This window comes from Schistocerca serialis, chromosome 3 (genome assembly GCF_023864345.2).
Source record: "Schistocerca serialis cubense isolate TAMUIC-IGC-003099 chromosome 3, iqSchSeri2.2, whole genome shotgun sequence".
NCBI classification, from domain to species: domain Eukaryota; kingdom Metazoa; phylum Arthropoda; class Insecta; order Orthoptera; family Acrididae; genus Schistocerca; species Schistocerca serialis.
Window position 1 is genome coordinate 135,102,181 of NC_064640.1, and position 14,574 is coordinate 135,116,754.

A 14,574-nucleotide genomic window follows, 5' to 3' on the forward strand; every position below is an offset into this window, starting at 1 on the left:
GCTGCACGATCCGTTACAGCCATGCGGATAAGATGCCTGTCATCTCGACTGCTAGTGATACGAGGCCGTTGGGATCCAGCACGGCGTTCCGTATTACCCTCCTGAATCCACCGATCCTATATTCTGTTAACAGTCATTGGATCTCGACCAACGCGAGCAGCAATGTCGCGATACGATAAACCGCAATCGCGATAGGCTACAATCCGACGTTTATCAAAGTCGGACACGTGATGGTACGCATTTCTCCTCCTTAGACGAGACATCACGGCAACGTTCCAGCAGGCAACGCCGGTCAACTGCTGTTTGTGTATGAGAAATCGGTTGGAAACTTTCCGCATGTCAGAACGTTGTAGGTGTCGCCACCGGCGCCAACCTTGTGTGAATGCTCTGAAAAGCTAATCATTTGCATATCACAGCATCTTCTTCCTGTCGGTTAAATTTCGCGTCTGTAGCACGTCATCTTCGTGGTGTAGCAATTTTAATGGCCAGTAGTGAATTAACTATTACACCAAGATATGACTTTATTATAAATTTAGGTGCTACAGCACTAGCAGGAGGGTTAAGTTCCTTTTGTTCATTGTTCATTTCTTATTTGTTGTGAGACTGTTTTAATCAAAGAATGGTCATATTTCTTTTAACATGATTTCCAGCTGGATCAATAGAGAGCTTATTCTAACTTCCTCTTTCAGATAGCACAGTGCGCCACATGTGTGAAAAAATTTGAAAATTTTACCCGGGTCTGAATTTTATGACTTCGACTTATGAATCGGGTAGTTGTAATAAACGTAAGGCGCCAGTTACTCCACACGGAGACTTTGGGAGAGGACGGGAAAGGGAAGAACAACGTAAAACTATGTTCACGCTTGCTTAAACCGCAACATGCTTACACAGGGAGTAGTTCCCATGTATGCAGCTGGAAAAGCAGGAGTGAGATAGCACACGATTTCCTTCTGGGCCGTGAGGTTGTTTCAGAGTTTAGTAGCGCTGAAGTGACCATGAAAGAGGCTGAGTTCAAATGCTGTTCTAGTATGCAGCTGGAGTAGCATGGAAGGAAGATCACCTGGTCCATACTGTGGACATCAAACACGAATCATTTGTTCGGGTGGAGAAGAATAAGGATCGAAATTAATCGTGGTGCTTTCTTAGAGGAATATCTTCTAAAGTGATTCAGAGAACCACGGAAAACGAATATTAGGAGGGCCACGTGGTTGTCTGAAACGCGCTTCTCGTATACATCAGCACTAACATTTTAGAAATATTATAATAACCTTCCGCATAGACTCAATGAGAAGTCTAGGCAATCGACAGACCTACTGCTGACTGGGTAGGGAAACAGTTTCTTCAGCTATTTGCGAAGTTTGTCTTCTGAGACAGAAAGAATAGCTTCGTGTCTGTGAAAACAATAAGTACAGCAACACATTGAGACGAACCATAGACAAAGTTGGGAAGACATTTGCGTCATCATGATACCATTTGAAGTCCACCTCCTGTAGACTATTGCGTACATTACGATCTTGTGTTACATGCACCCATGTTGCTCCTGAACGTTTTTTAATGTCAGCTGTTATATGCCATTACATTTTAGCGACGACCTTTTCTCGTCTGTTAAAGTCTTAGTAAATAACTTCCTTGCGCCATATACCGTTCATTCGCCGATCTACATTTCCAGCGCGATTCCTTTTTAATTTTCGGTCATGAGCACGTTATCTACTCCAGAATATCTCCTGATCGGTTTGTTTATTTTCATGTTCCTCTTACTAATTTCCATCATGCATTTCTCCATTTGCGACTATAAATCTAACGACTATAAATCTAATATGTACATGTGGTATATGTAATAGCAATTACGTCGATATATGGGTAATCGCATCTTAGTGTCTGATATGCTCCTTCAAACCACGTTCACTGTATAATGAAAGTCTCTTTTGCGTTCTAAAGAAAGCAAGTTTTGTCAAACGGGAGCAAATATAATGACGCACTGGTTAGACTGACACATGTTCGGAACGTTCGGCGTTTTATATTTCCGTTCGCTCATCTTACCCTACATTATCCGTGGTTTCCCTAAACTACTGCAGGTGGATTCTTGGCTATTTCCTTCAACAACATCACGGCTGATTTACTTCACCATCCGTAGCCAACTAATCTAGTGCTCCGTCTCTTATGACCCCTTTGTAGAAGGGGCGTCAGACCATAACCTGTCTTTTTGTAAGGCTGACACGCACAGTGATTTATGCTAGTACTAAATAACGTTACTCATTGTGAGGTCTTAAATGACGACGGCACAAGCCTTGGCAGTTAGTTTATGGCTCCGGCCTGGATGTGTCCTGACTGCGGTACGGTACTAACCGCAGCACTCCATCTGCTTTTCCCGTTAGGTGCACATGTCCTGCGGCGGTTCTTAAAGACTGCGTTCCGCTAACGTTCTTAATAATCATATATCCATGAGAGGTGACAACACTGCGTTCTTTTCACTTCGAAAATACCAGTGTTGAAGTATTTAGATGTCAAGCTTGTGTTTTCACTCACCACCATTTCACCCACCAAGAAAGTGAAAATGATCGCTGTAGTACGACTGTAGTCAAAGTGATACAAGGACACGTATCCTACACTATGATTCAGCTGCCACTACAGATGTCGTTTTATGCAACTCGCATTGCTATATCTGGCCTCCAAAAGCCGTGGTGAGGTTTTCATATTGGTGCAGCCATTACTTCTAATATTTTATCTTTGGTTTTTCATCATTGTCCTGAATAATGTTATTTGCAGTTATCCTTATGTGTCCTAGTATTTATTCAGCTAAGCTGTTCACCTACAATCTTTCCGTGACCGTTTAAAGTATCTTAATTCGATGGTAATTTCGAACAATCAATGACACAAATGAAATGTGAAGGAAATGTTCGTGAACATATTCTTTGGCGATTCCCTTTTTGTTGATGTTAGTGATGTATTTTGCAATGTAAGTGTTTATCTTGAAATTAAACTCATGACGAAAATTTATTACACTCCTGGAAATTGAAATAAGAACACCGTGAATTCATTGTCCCAGGAAGGGGAAACTTTATTGACACATTCCTGGGGTCAGATACATCACATGATCACACTGACAGAACCACAGGCACATAGACACAGGCAACAGAGCATGCACAATGTCGGCACTAGTACAGTGTATATCCACCTTTCGCAGCAATGCAGGCTGCTATTCTCCCATGGAGACGATCGTAGAGATGCTGGATGTAGTCCTGTGGAACGGCTTGCCATGCCATTTCCACCTGGCGCCTCAGTTGGACCAGCGATCGTGCTGGACGTGCAGACCGCGTGAGACGACGCTTCATCCAGTCCCAAACATGCTCAATGGGAGACAGATCCGGAGATCTTGCTGGCCAGGGTAGTTGACTTACACCTTCTAGAGCACGTTGGGTGGCACAGGATACATGCGGACGTGCATTGTCCTGTTGGAACAGCAAGTTCCCTTGCCGGTCTAGGAATGGTAGAACGATGGGTTCGATGACGGTTTGGATGTACCGTGCACTATTCAGTGTCCCCTCGACGATCACCAGTGGTGTACGGCCAGTGTAGGAGATCGCTCCCCACACCATGATGCCGGGTGTTGGCCCTATGTGCCTCGGTCGTATGCAGTCCTGATTGTCGTGCTCACCTGCACGGCGCCAAACACGCATACGGCCATCATTGGCACCAAGGCAGAAGCGACTCTCATCGCTGAAGACGACACGTCTCCATTCGTCCCTCCATTCACGCCTGTCGCGACACCACTGGAGGCGGGCTGCACGATGTTGGGGCGTGAGCGGAAGACGGCCTAACGGTGTGCGGGACCGTAGCCCAGCTTCATGGAGACGGTTGCGAATGGTCCTCGCCGATACCCCAGGAGCAACAGTGTCCCTAATTTGCTGGGAAGTGGCGGTGCGGTCCCCTACGGCACTGCGTAGGATCCTACGGTCTTGGCGTGCATCCGTGCGTCGCTGCGGTCCGGTCCCAGGTCGACGGGCACGTGCACCTTCCGCCGACCACTGGCGACAACATCGATGTACTGTGGAGACCTCACGCCCCACGTGTTGAGCAATTCGGCGGTACGTCCACCCGGCCTCCCGCATGCCCACTATACGCCCTCGCTCAAAGTCCGTCAACTGCACATACGGTTCACGTCCACGCTGTCGGGGCATGCTACCAGTGTTAAAGACTGCGATGGAGCTCCGTATGCCACGGCAAACTGGCTGACACTGACGGCGGCGGTGCACAAATGCTGCGCAGCTAGCGCCATTCGACGGCCAACACCGCGGTTCCTGGTGGGTCCGCTGTGCCGTGCGTGTGATCATTGCTTGTACAGCCCTCTCGCAGTGTCCGGAGCAAGTATGGTGGGTCTGACACACCGGTGTCAATGTGTTCTTTTTTCCATTTCCAGGAGTGTATTTACCAATCTCAAATCCCTATTTTACATATGCACTGAATGTTTGACGTGCATGTTTCTTTCACGACTCTGGAAGAAACAAGAGCAGAACTGCTACCGTTTTTAACTGGTGAATCATTCTTAGATGCTGCGTTATTTGCCTTCCAGTTGGTGTGTCGATTCAAGGAATGTATCCAAATGTGATAATATCAGTTTTAAATTAAACATTTCTCTTACTCCGCTTTTGTAACTAGGCTATCTTCGCTGTGTGAAACTGGAGCGCCCCATTAGCCTGACTCTACACTGCAGAAGACAGTAGACGGTTTTCAGAAATGTGTGTGAAATCTTATGGGACTTAACTGCTAAGGTCATCAGTCCCTAAGCTTACACACTAATTAACCTAAGGACAAACACACACACACACACCCATGCCCGAGGGAGGACTCAAACCTCCGCCGGGACCAGCCTCACAGTCCATGACTGCAGCGCCCTTGACCGCTCGGCCAATCCCACGCGGCGTAGTCGGTTTTAATTCCCCTCTTTAGTACTACGATATTAGCAGCAGGAAGTAATATAGTTCCATTCGAAAAATTGAGATTGGTACCGATGTCTCTGTAAGTAACATACGTATTAAAAGATACTATCTCTTAGCGAGGACTTTTACACAATTTATTTTCGTGAAAACATAATTACGATATCTTAATATCGTAATCACCCTGTATTGTGGTCAAATGTGCACAACAGACACTCAAGAAAAAGTGAATTAGAAATGCGTGCTGTGTTGGAAACTGGGCGCTCTTGCACAAATTGCGAATGGATCTCAGTTTGCGTAATTGAATCGGTTGTCGGTTGGTTGGTTGGGGGGGGGGGGGGGACAAACAGCGAGATCATTGGTCCCGTCGGATTAGGGGAGGATGGGTAAGGAAGTCGGTCGTACCCTTTTAAAGGAACCATCCCAGAATTTGCCTGAAGCGATTTAGGAAATCACGGCGAACCTAAATCAGGATGGTCGGACGCTGGTTTGAACCGTCGTCCTCCTGAATGCGAGTGCAATGTGCAAACCACTGCGCCACCTCGCTCGGTGATTGGGTTGTCGTCACAACTTGTGCCGCTCGTCATCGTAACGTAAGACGTTAAGCGCAGCATCAACGAATTTGAACGCGGCTAAATCATGGACTTAGGACGCATAGAATATTTCATTTTCGATGTCATGTTTTCTTTTTTCCACGTGTCACCGTGTCAGGATCTGTAGTGAGTACCTTGTTCGGGGAAAATCGCCGCTTTCTGTGTTAAGTGCCTTGGACAACGTCGCCCACCGCCGATTGTAAGAGTAGATAGAAGTACAATAGTGCATCAAATTATTGACAAGCTCAGTGAAGGACAACAATAAACTGAACAGCCAAGCCATCCAGAAATGCTCCTGTTTGTGGGGAACAGAATCCAACAGCCCACACTTTCAACTTTGCTCATCGCCCGTCACCAGGCATGGGGATTAGAACTGGTGCAGGCAAACAGTCAATGGAGCCCCAAAAAATGGGAAAAATTCGCCTCGACTGACAAGTCGTGGTGCACGTTTAAACACGCCGATGACAAAGTAGATTTATTTCGAAAACTGCTGTTTGCTAACAGGACACCGTTACCCGAGTTGAGGAACAATACATTGCCCCATCCCATCGCTTCTTATGTGTTTCAGAATTCCAGAATGAATCTCTCACTCTGCAGCGGAGTGTCAGTTGTTATGAACCTTTCTGGCAGATTGAAAATTGCCCGCACAGATTTTGCGAAATTTGGAACGTAGAAGAGAGATAGTGGAGGATATAAAGCCGTGAGGGAGTCGTGAGTCACGCTTTGATAGCTCAGTCGCTAAGAACGTTGCCCGCGAAACTTAAGATCCCGGTTTAGAGTACCAGTGCGGCACTCAGTTTTAGTCTTCTGCATGAGACTTGTCTGAGCCAACGGCCTTGCCGCAGTGGTAACACCGGTTCCCGTCAGATCACCGAAGTTAAGTGCTGTCGGGCTGGGCTAGCACTTGGAAGGGTGACCATCCGTTCAGCCGAGCGCTGTTGGCAAGCGGGGTGCACTCAGCCCTTGTGAGGCAAACCGAGGAGCTACTTCATTCAGAAGTAGCGGCTCCGGTCTCGTAAACTGAAATACGGCCGGGAGAGCGGTGTGCTGACTACATGCCCCTCCATATTCGCATCCAGCGACGCCAGTGGTCTGAGGATGACACGGCGGCCGGTCGGTACTGTTGAGCCGTCCAAGGCCTGTTCGGACGGAGTGTGAGACTCGTTTGAGGAACATTTCATGGACGTGCGGGTGCTTGCGTGGCCTCAACGTCTCCGAACTTCAATCCTACAGAGAACTTCTTTCACAATATCAGGCGAAACATATGTGACTTTGAGCCTGCTGCAATCGATCTCCGGGAGCTGTGGACGGCATTTGCGCGGACGTAGATCAGAACGGTTGCTCAACACATCCGGTATGTCACTGGGAGAGCCACGACGCGTCACCACTTGATGGTGTGCTATAAGCTACTTTGTAGTAGCCTCCCATTCAACTTTATATGAGAGTAAATTTCGCTGTATGATGTTTGGCAAACAGGCTGCCGTCGCGTGAATCTTGAGCTGTTTATAAACCGACCCATGGATTAAGAGGGACAAAAAAGAAAATAACGGAAATTTAACTCTACAAAACCACACAACTGCGTCAGCCCATGTTTCTATCTTTTCGAGACGAAATTTCTGTTTATCAGGTCGACAACTTTGCTTCCACCGTTTTTTCTCGAAGTTGGGGGCTTCATTGTGAAAAACTTACTACAAATTTACGATTCAAAGTGTTGGCCATCGCTGGTACTTTATCGCACTCGGCAGCATACGAACTCCACGACGGAAGAACTGGACGCTTTCTGAGGAGATCCATGAATCGATCCAAGTTTTCACTTGTTCATATGAGCGGAAGTACTAGTCAACCAGGCCGTGTCCCACTGATCGAAAAAGGTAGTAGTCAGAGGGATCAATGTCTGGAGATAGGACTTTCATTTCAACGTTTCCGAATATGTCTGACAGGTTTTGAGACATGGTGTCGAACACTGTCATGCTGCAAAATCACCTTTTCATGTCTATCGCTGTATTGTGGAAATAAATCGTTCAAATGGCTCTAAGCAATATGGGACTTAACATCTGAGGTCATCAGTCTCCTAGACTTAAAACTACTTAAACCTAACTAAACTAAGGACATCACAAACATCCATGCCCGAGGCAGGATTCGAACCTGCGATCGTAGCAGCAGCGCGGTTGCGGATTGAAGAGCCTAGAGCCGCTCGACCACAGCGGCCGGCTGTATTGTGGCCCTTTTGTCTTCTACATCTACACCGATACTCCGCAAGCCACGAACGGTGCGTGGTGGATGGTACCTTGTACCACTATTAGTCATTTCCTTTCCTGGTCCACTCGCAAATATAGCGAGGAAAAAATGTCTGTCTATAACCCTCCGTATGAGTCCTAATTTCTCGTATCCTTGTCCCGTACGTATGTTGGCGGCATTAGAATCGTTCGGTACTCAGTGCAAATGCCGGTTCTCTAAATTTTCTCAATAGTATATCTCGAAAAGATAGTCGCCTTCCCTCCAGGGATTCCCATTTGAGTTACCGAAGCAACTGCGTAACATTTACGAGTTGTTCGAACCTACCGGAAACAAATCTAGCAACTCGCCTCTGGACTGCTTCAATGTATACCTTCAATCCGACCTTGTACCGATTTCCTATATGCAGTTTCCTTTACAGTCCCGTTTGCTAAAATTCTCCCAATAAACCGAAGCCGACCATTCGCCTTCCCTACCAAAGTTCTTACATGCTCGTTCTATTTCATACAGCCCTGCAAACGTTAAGTCCAGATAATTGAACGACTTGACTGTATCAAGCAGGACACTAGTAATACGGTATACGAACGTTGCAGGTTTGTTCTTCCTACTCACCCGCGTTAATTTACATTTTTCCACGTTTATAGCTATCCGCCATTCATCACACCAATTAGAAAATTTTTTCTAAGTTGTCCTGTATCTTTCAGTGCTCGGCTCAAACGCATCAACTGCTGTCGACAACAATCTCCTGTGACTGTACCCTTCGTTTTCAGTAGATTCAAAAACCTTCTTTCTTGTACCACCATGCCGGTCCTCGACGTCAAAATCACCGTTCGTGAAACTTAGAAGCCATCCTCTGCACTTTGTTTCACTATCAGGTGCCTCACCATAGGTCTTACGCAGCATTTTATGAGCCTCAGCCGCCGATTTCTTCATGTTATAGCAAACAATCAAAACTTCCCGCAAATCAGGAGTTGATATAGTCAATCGAGAATAACTTTATGATGTAATCACAAATCAAATAATATTTTGATGGCGTTACGTTTACAAATGCCTAAGCTTACTGTATGGTACTTACGACCTACCACCTGAACCAACATACACCTTTACTGCCATCTATTGCGAAACGGCGGAAGCGAAATTGTAGACCTAAAATACACCGAAGAATCAAAGAAACTAGTACACCTGCCTAATATCGTGTAGGGACCCACCGAGCACGACGAGGTGCCGCAAAATGACATGGAATGGACTCGACTAATGTCTGAGGCAGTGCTGGAAGGAATTGACACCATGAATCCTGCAAGACTGTCCCTAAATCCGTAGGAGTACGAGGGGGTGAAGATCTCTTCTGAAAAGCACGTTGCAAGACATCCCAGATATGCTCAATAATGTTCATGTCTGCGGAGTTTGGTGGTCAGCGGAAGTGTTTAACCTCGGAAGAGTGTTCCTAGAGCCACTCAGTAGCAATTGTGGACATTTAGTGTGTCGTACTGTGCAGCTGGAATTGCCCAAGTACGTCGGAATGCACAATGGACATGAATGGATGCAGGTGATCAGACAGGATGCTAACGTACGTGTCACCTGTCAGAGTAGTATTTAGACGTAATAGGAGTCCCATATCACTCCAGCCGAACATATCCCACGCCATTATAGAGCCTCCACCAACTTGAACAGTCCCCTGCTGACATGCAGCGTCCATGGATTCATGAGATTGTCTCCATACCCGTACACATCCATCCGCTCGATACAATTTGAAGCGAGACTCGTCCGACTAGGCAATATATTTACAGTCATCTACAGTCCAATGTCGGTGTTGACGTGCCCAAGTGAGTTGTAAAGCTTTGTGTCGTCAAGTCATCACGGGTATACGAGTGGGACTTCGGCTCCGGAAGCCCATATCGATCATACTTCCTTGAACGGTTCGCACGTTGGCACTTGTTGATGGCCCAGCATTGAAATCTGCAGCAATTTGCGGAAGGGTTGCACTTCTGTCACAATGAATGATTCTCTTCAGTCATCGTTGGGCCCGTTCTTGCAGGATCCTTTTCCGGCCGCAGCGATGTCGGAGATTCGATGTTTTACCGGATTCCTGATATTCACGGTACACTGGCAAAATGGTTGTACGGGAAAATCCCCACTTCATCGCTATCTCAGAGATGCTGTGTCCCATCGCTCATGCACTGACTATAACACCACGTTCAAACTCACTTAAATCTTGATAACCTGCCATTGTAGCAGCAGTAACCGACCTAAGAGCTGCGACAGACACTTGTTATCTTATATAGGCGTTGCCGACAGCAGCGTCGTATTCTGCCTGTTAATATAGGTCTGTATTTGAATAAGCATGCGTATACCAGTTTCTTTGGCGCTTCAGTGTATTAGCTGCTGCATCGGCATAACGAAAGCTTCGAGGTTCTTTAGTATTACACGTTAAACTTGTGTCTTAACTTGAGAAACGGTTGTTGAGAAATAGCGGACGTGCCGATGTACGAAATACATATCTAAAAATAAACGTGTACTCGTGCTTCAATAAAGTGTTCCATTGGTAACATCAGGGAGCGAACGCAGAAACTAAAAGTGTGTAATACAGCTTTATGAAGTCTCAGAATCTGAGAGAGCTAAGGAAAGTGAAACTTGACAGGACAGCAGCGAGGTTCGCACTGGACCATATCTCGGTCAGGCGTACTGGTGGCACGTTTGCCGGACTCACTTGCGCCGAATTACGTAAAGAGTTACCCCAGTTCTCTGCCGTTCTTCGTCATTCCGGCTCCGCTACTAATACGTGGTTCGCCTCGTTTCTGCAACTTCCTCTGCTCTCTGCAAATGTTTGCCGCGAGAGCGGCGTGTAGAACCAGCTACAGGTGTTAGTGCACATCTTACTCGTTACATGACTCAGCTGTTTGCAGAAAGTCAAGTAGTATTTCACATCTGCTCTTGCTCTCGCAATCTTGTCACGGCCTTTATCTAAGTGACTGAGGAGTGTAAACAGTTCTAAACCCTGACCCAACTAACTTACATTAGATTTCCGTAATTCTCCTACATCTTTTGTAGTGAAACTACAGTGATTTCTATAATACAGGATGTACCAAAAAGAACCATCCGATTTGGCACGTCTATATTTCTGAAACTATTAAACATATACAATTAATTTATTTTTTGATGAATGTGAAACTCAAAAAGTTTTATTTCACGCCTTTTCATAGGTGTTCAATATGCTCCCCCTTGAGAAGCACGGCATGTGTCAGTGGGTATTCAAATTGTTCCCACACCACAGCGAGCAAGTGTTGAGTTACAGCTTCCACAGCTGCTGTTGTGCGATGTCTCAGTTCATTCATTGCTATTGGTAACGCAGGCACATGAACAGTCTTTTATATTCCCCGAACCCCTACAGGAAATAATAACATATAGTCAGGTCCGGTGACATGGAGGTCAGTAATGTAAGGCTGCATCATTTGGTCCAGTGCGACCGATCCATCGTTCAGTAATCCTTTGATTTAAAAATTCCTGCATTTCCAGATGCCAGTGTGGAGACACCCCATCCTGTTGGTAAATGAAGTCGTTCGAATCAGTCTCCAACTGCGAGAAAAGAAAGTTCTCAAGCATATCGAGATACGTGCTTCCTGTAACAGAGTCCTCGGTCAAGAAAAATGGACCATACACCTTTTCCTGTGAATCTCCACAAAATACATTAAATTCTGGAGAGTCCATCTCATGTTGTACAACTTCATGTGGTTATTCCGTACCCCACGTTCTCACATTATGACGGTCCACCTTTCCATTTAAATGTAATGCTGCCTCGTCGCTAAACACCAAGCGTGGAAGAAAACTGTCATCCTCCACCTTGCCAAGAATGAAACTCCACACGTTGTTGTTCGTCACATTCACGAAGAGCTTGCAGTAGCTGAATTTTGTATGGTTTCAAGTGTACACTTCGACACAACGCACGCCAGATGGATATCGGGGGGGGGGGGGGGGGGGGGGGGGGCATGTTGAGCTGTCGAGCTGCACAGCGAACGGATTTCTGCGGACTTCTTGTGAAACTATGACGGATGCGTTCCATGTCTGTGTCAGATCCTCGCGGACGGCCCGGAGATTTGCCTTTACACAAACAATTTGTTTCTCGGAATTTTTCATGCCATAGTTTAATGCTCTGTGCTGTATGAGGATCTACACCATACCTTATACGAACGTCACGCTGAACAGTTAAACTGGCCCGCACTGCGCAAAACGTAGAACAAACACGCTTTCTGTTACGCCGACACCATTTTTACTAGATCTGAAGTGGGTGCACACTGCTGCTACCTAGCGGGAAGCATGTAAAACTCGAGAGTTTGCTCTTTCTAACAGTACGTTGTTCACGCACATATCTCAAATAACGTTATAGTTATGATTTCTTTTTTAAATCGGACGATGCTTTTTGATACGTCCTGTACTAATACGAGACTGCAGGAGATCCGTACCGTCAGAAACATCACAGTGGAGTGACGAATACGCGTCATCACCATTATGGCTTGGGGGATTTCTTCGTGCACCCTTGTCGGTATGAGCTGCTAATTCGTCGCTAGAGACTTCGACTTCTACGGGGCGTAAAACCCCAACAAAACAGCGGACTTTTGTTCTTAGGGTTGTCTTGTCCTGACATATGTGGGAGAGGGAGAAAAGGGTTACTGGTCGATCTGCGTTCCCAAGGGGTACAGAGCAGAAGGCAGAAGGGCAATTCACAGTGAAGTCGTTTGATTGTTTTCTTCTGTCTGAGCCAACACTGGTACAGGCATTTACTAGAAATGCAGATGGTGAGACTTGGTAGGGTACTCGTCGTGTAGACTCTTGAAAAAATAGGGTTTTGAAATAGTTGTTTATTTCAGACAGGACTAACTGATACACTGGAGGCTAGTTCTAGAGTTAGAAAAAGCATGAATAACACTGTTACAACAGAAACCAGTGCAGAAGTCCCAGGAGTGGATGCTAACCAGAGTGGCAAACACTAGCAGCATCTTAAGGCAACAACTTGGTTGTAAAACAAAACATACTGAATGTGACACTGTTCACTGAGGCACTCCAAGTGAGACAGCAGACTTATGCGGAGCTGGACCGAGGCTGGACTTGACGGACGCGGATTCGGCGCTCAGATCGTCTGACTGAGAACTCCGCCAAAATGCGGAATCTACGGGTTTTAAGGAGTCGCCTGGAGGCACTGTTTATCGCACTTAAAGCCACCCAGCCAATCCTGCAGGTGTCTGCCAATCACGGTTTAGTTAGGTTCGCTCTACTGCTTATAAGTGCAGTTGCACTAAGTCCGTATTTGGTATCAACATTGTTCAGCTGAAAGCTAAACGTAACTGCTCTGCCAAATAAAGCTTGCAACATTATTGTTATACGTCATTTAGCCCAGCCCCTCGGGCTCCCCGGAGTAGGGACTGCTAGGTCAACAGTTTTTGGCGTTTTCGCCCTCTTTCTAACCCTTGTGAGCCTACTGACGTTGCTGTTCTCAGGGCTGGTATCAAGCTGGCTTTATTCGCTGTTACGTGCCTGTTGGTTACAAAGTTCTACGGTGGCAACCTACCACAGCGTCTACACAACATATGAAGTTACATGTTAATTCCTTGAAGAGTAACTAACGCCCTGGGACGGCGTCTGGGGGCGTCTGCATTTTCGCAAGGCTCTCCCCTTACGGTTTACTTCACGTAACAATATCTCTCCTAGTTTCGTCTGCCCTCAGCATCGTCTCTGCTTCCACGCCTTGGAGCGCCTGTCCTCCTTTCTCACAGCTTCAAGATAACACTACAGTAGCAAGGAATAATCAATATATTACAGGGTTCAGTAACTCAGTCGGTAAAAACAGAATCGTTATAGGATCACTTTGTTGTCCGTCTGCCTGTATGTCCAACTGTTAAGCGTCCTTTTTTTTTCAGGAACGGATACACGTATCAAGTTGAAATTTATGTCACACACTAAAGTCTATGATCTATTGGCGGTGTAAGAAATTTAAGCTTCTATCCTTGCAATCCGAAGATTGGCCGTTTATGTCACATATTTTGATGCTTGCCACTGTCGATATCGATAACAGGAAAAGTCGTCGTAATCCTCGATTCCTGGGGTGGATGAACTATCCAATATACATAATTAGGTTGTTCTGAACCCTCGGTGAGCGAGTCACACTCGCACTTACCCCTGTTTTTTTATGCTAGTGGAGGATGCAGAAAATACAACTGCTCCTTCTCTAATGATCTTGTTGTCGACGGGCTGAAGACCATTAGCAGTTTCTGCGCTGAAAGAAGATTCCTGACGTTTGCTAAGCAGCTTTTCGTGAGATGTAAAGCGTCTTTCGTCCAGTGTATGCCAGTTAAGATTTTTTCAACATTTCTTTTACATCCCGTCGCCATTCAGACAAGTCTGTAACCATTCTCTCCTGTTAATCGTACCTGATACGTGTCCTGTAAATTGGAGCAGGTATGAGCCATACAGGTGTTTTGAATACAGTCTCTTTTGTAGAGAAAATGTAGTTTCCCAGGATCCTGTCAATGAATCGAAGCCTATCATTTGCTTTCCCTACAACTAACCGTATGTGGTCGTTCGGAACACCAAACCAGATTGGTTCTCTCTATTCGTGGCACTGAGGATGGTGTGTTAAGTTCGCACATCAGTGCTGATATCCACGAATAAGATTTTTTTTGTTTCAGGTTGTTCATAACCTCTGATATCTGAATATATGCTAGTATTTTGTTACAAGTAAATGCAAAGGCCTTGCTGCTGTGGATACACCGGTTCCCGTGAGATCACAGAAGTTAAGCGCTGTCGGGCGTGGCCGGCACTTG

The 14,574-nt window shown here is 46.0% G+C and overlaps 1 protein-coding gene and 1 pseudogene across 1 annotated transcript in view; both read left to right on the forward strand.

Moving 5' to 3' along the window:
* Window positions 1-14,574, forward strand: part of LOC126470720 (nose resistant to fluoxetine protein 6-like) — a 167,866-nt gene that overhangs the window by 32,469 nt on the left and 120,823 nt on the right. The window lies entirely within an intron of this gene.
* On the forward strand, window positions 6,354-6,471 carry LOC126471965 (5S ribosomal RNA; annotated as a pseudogene).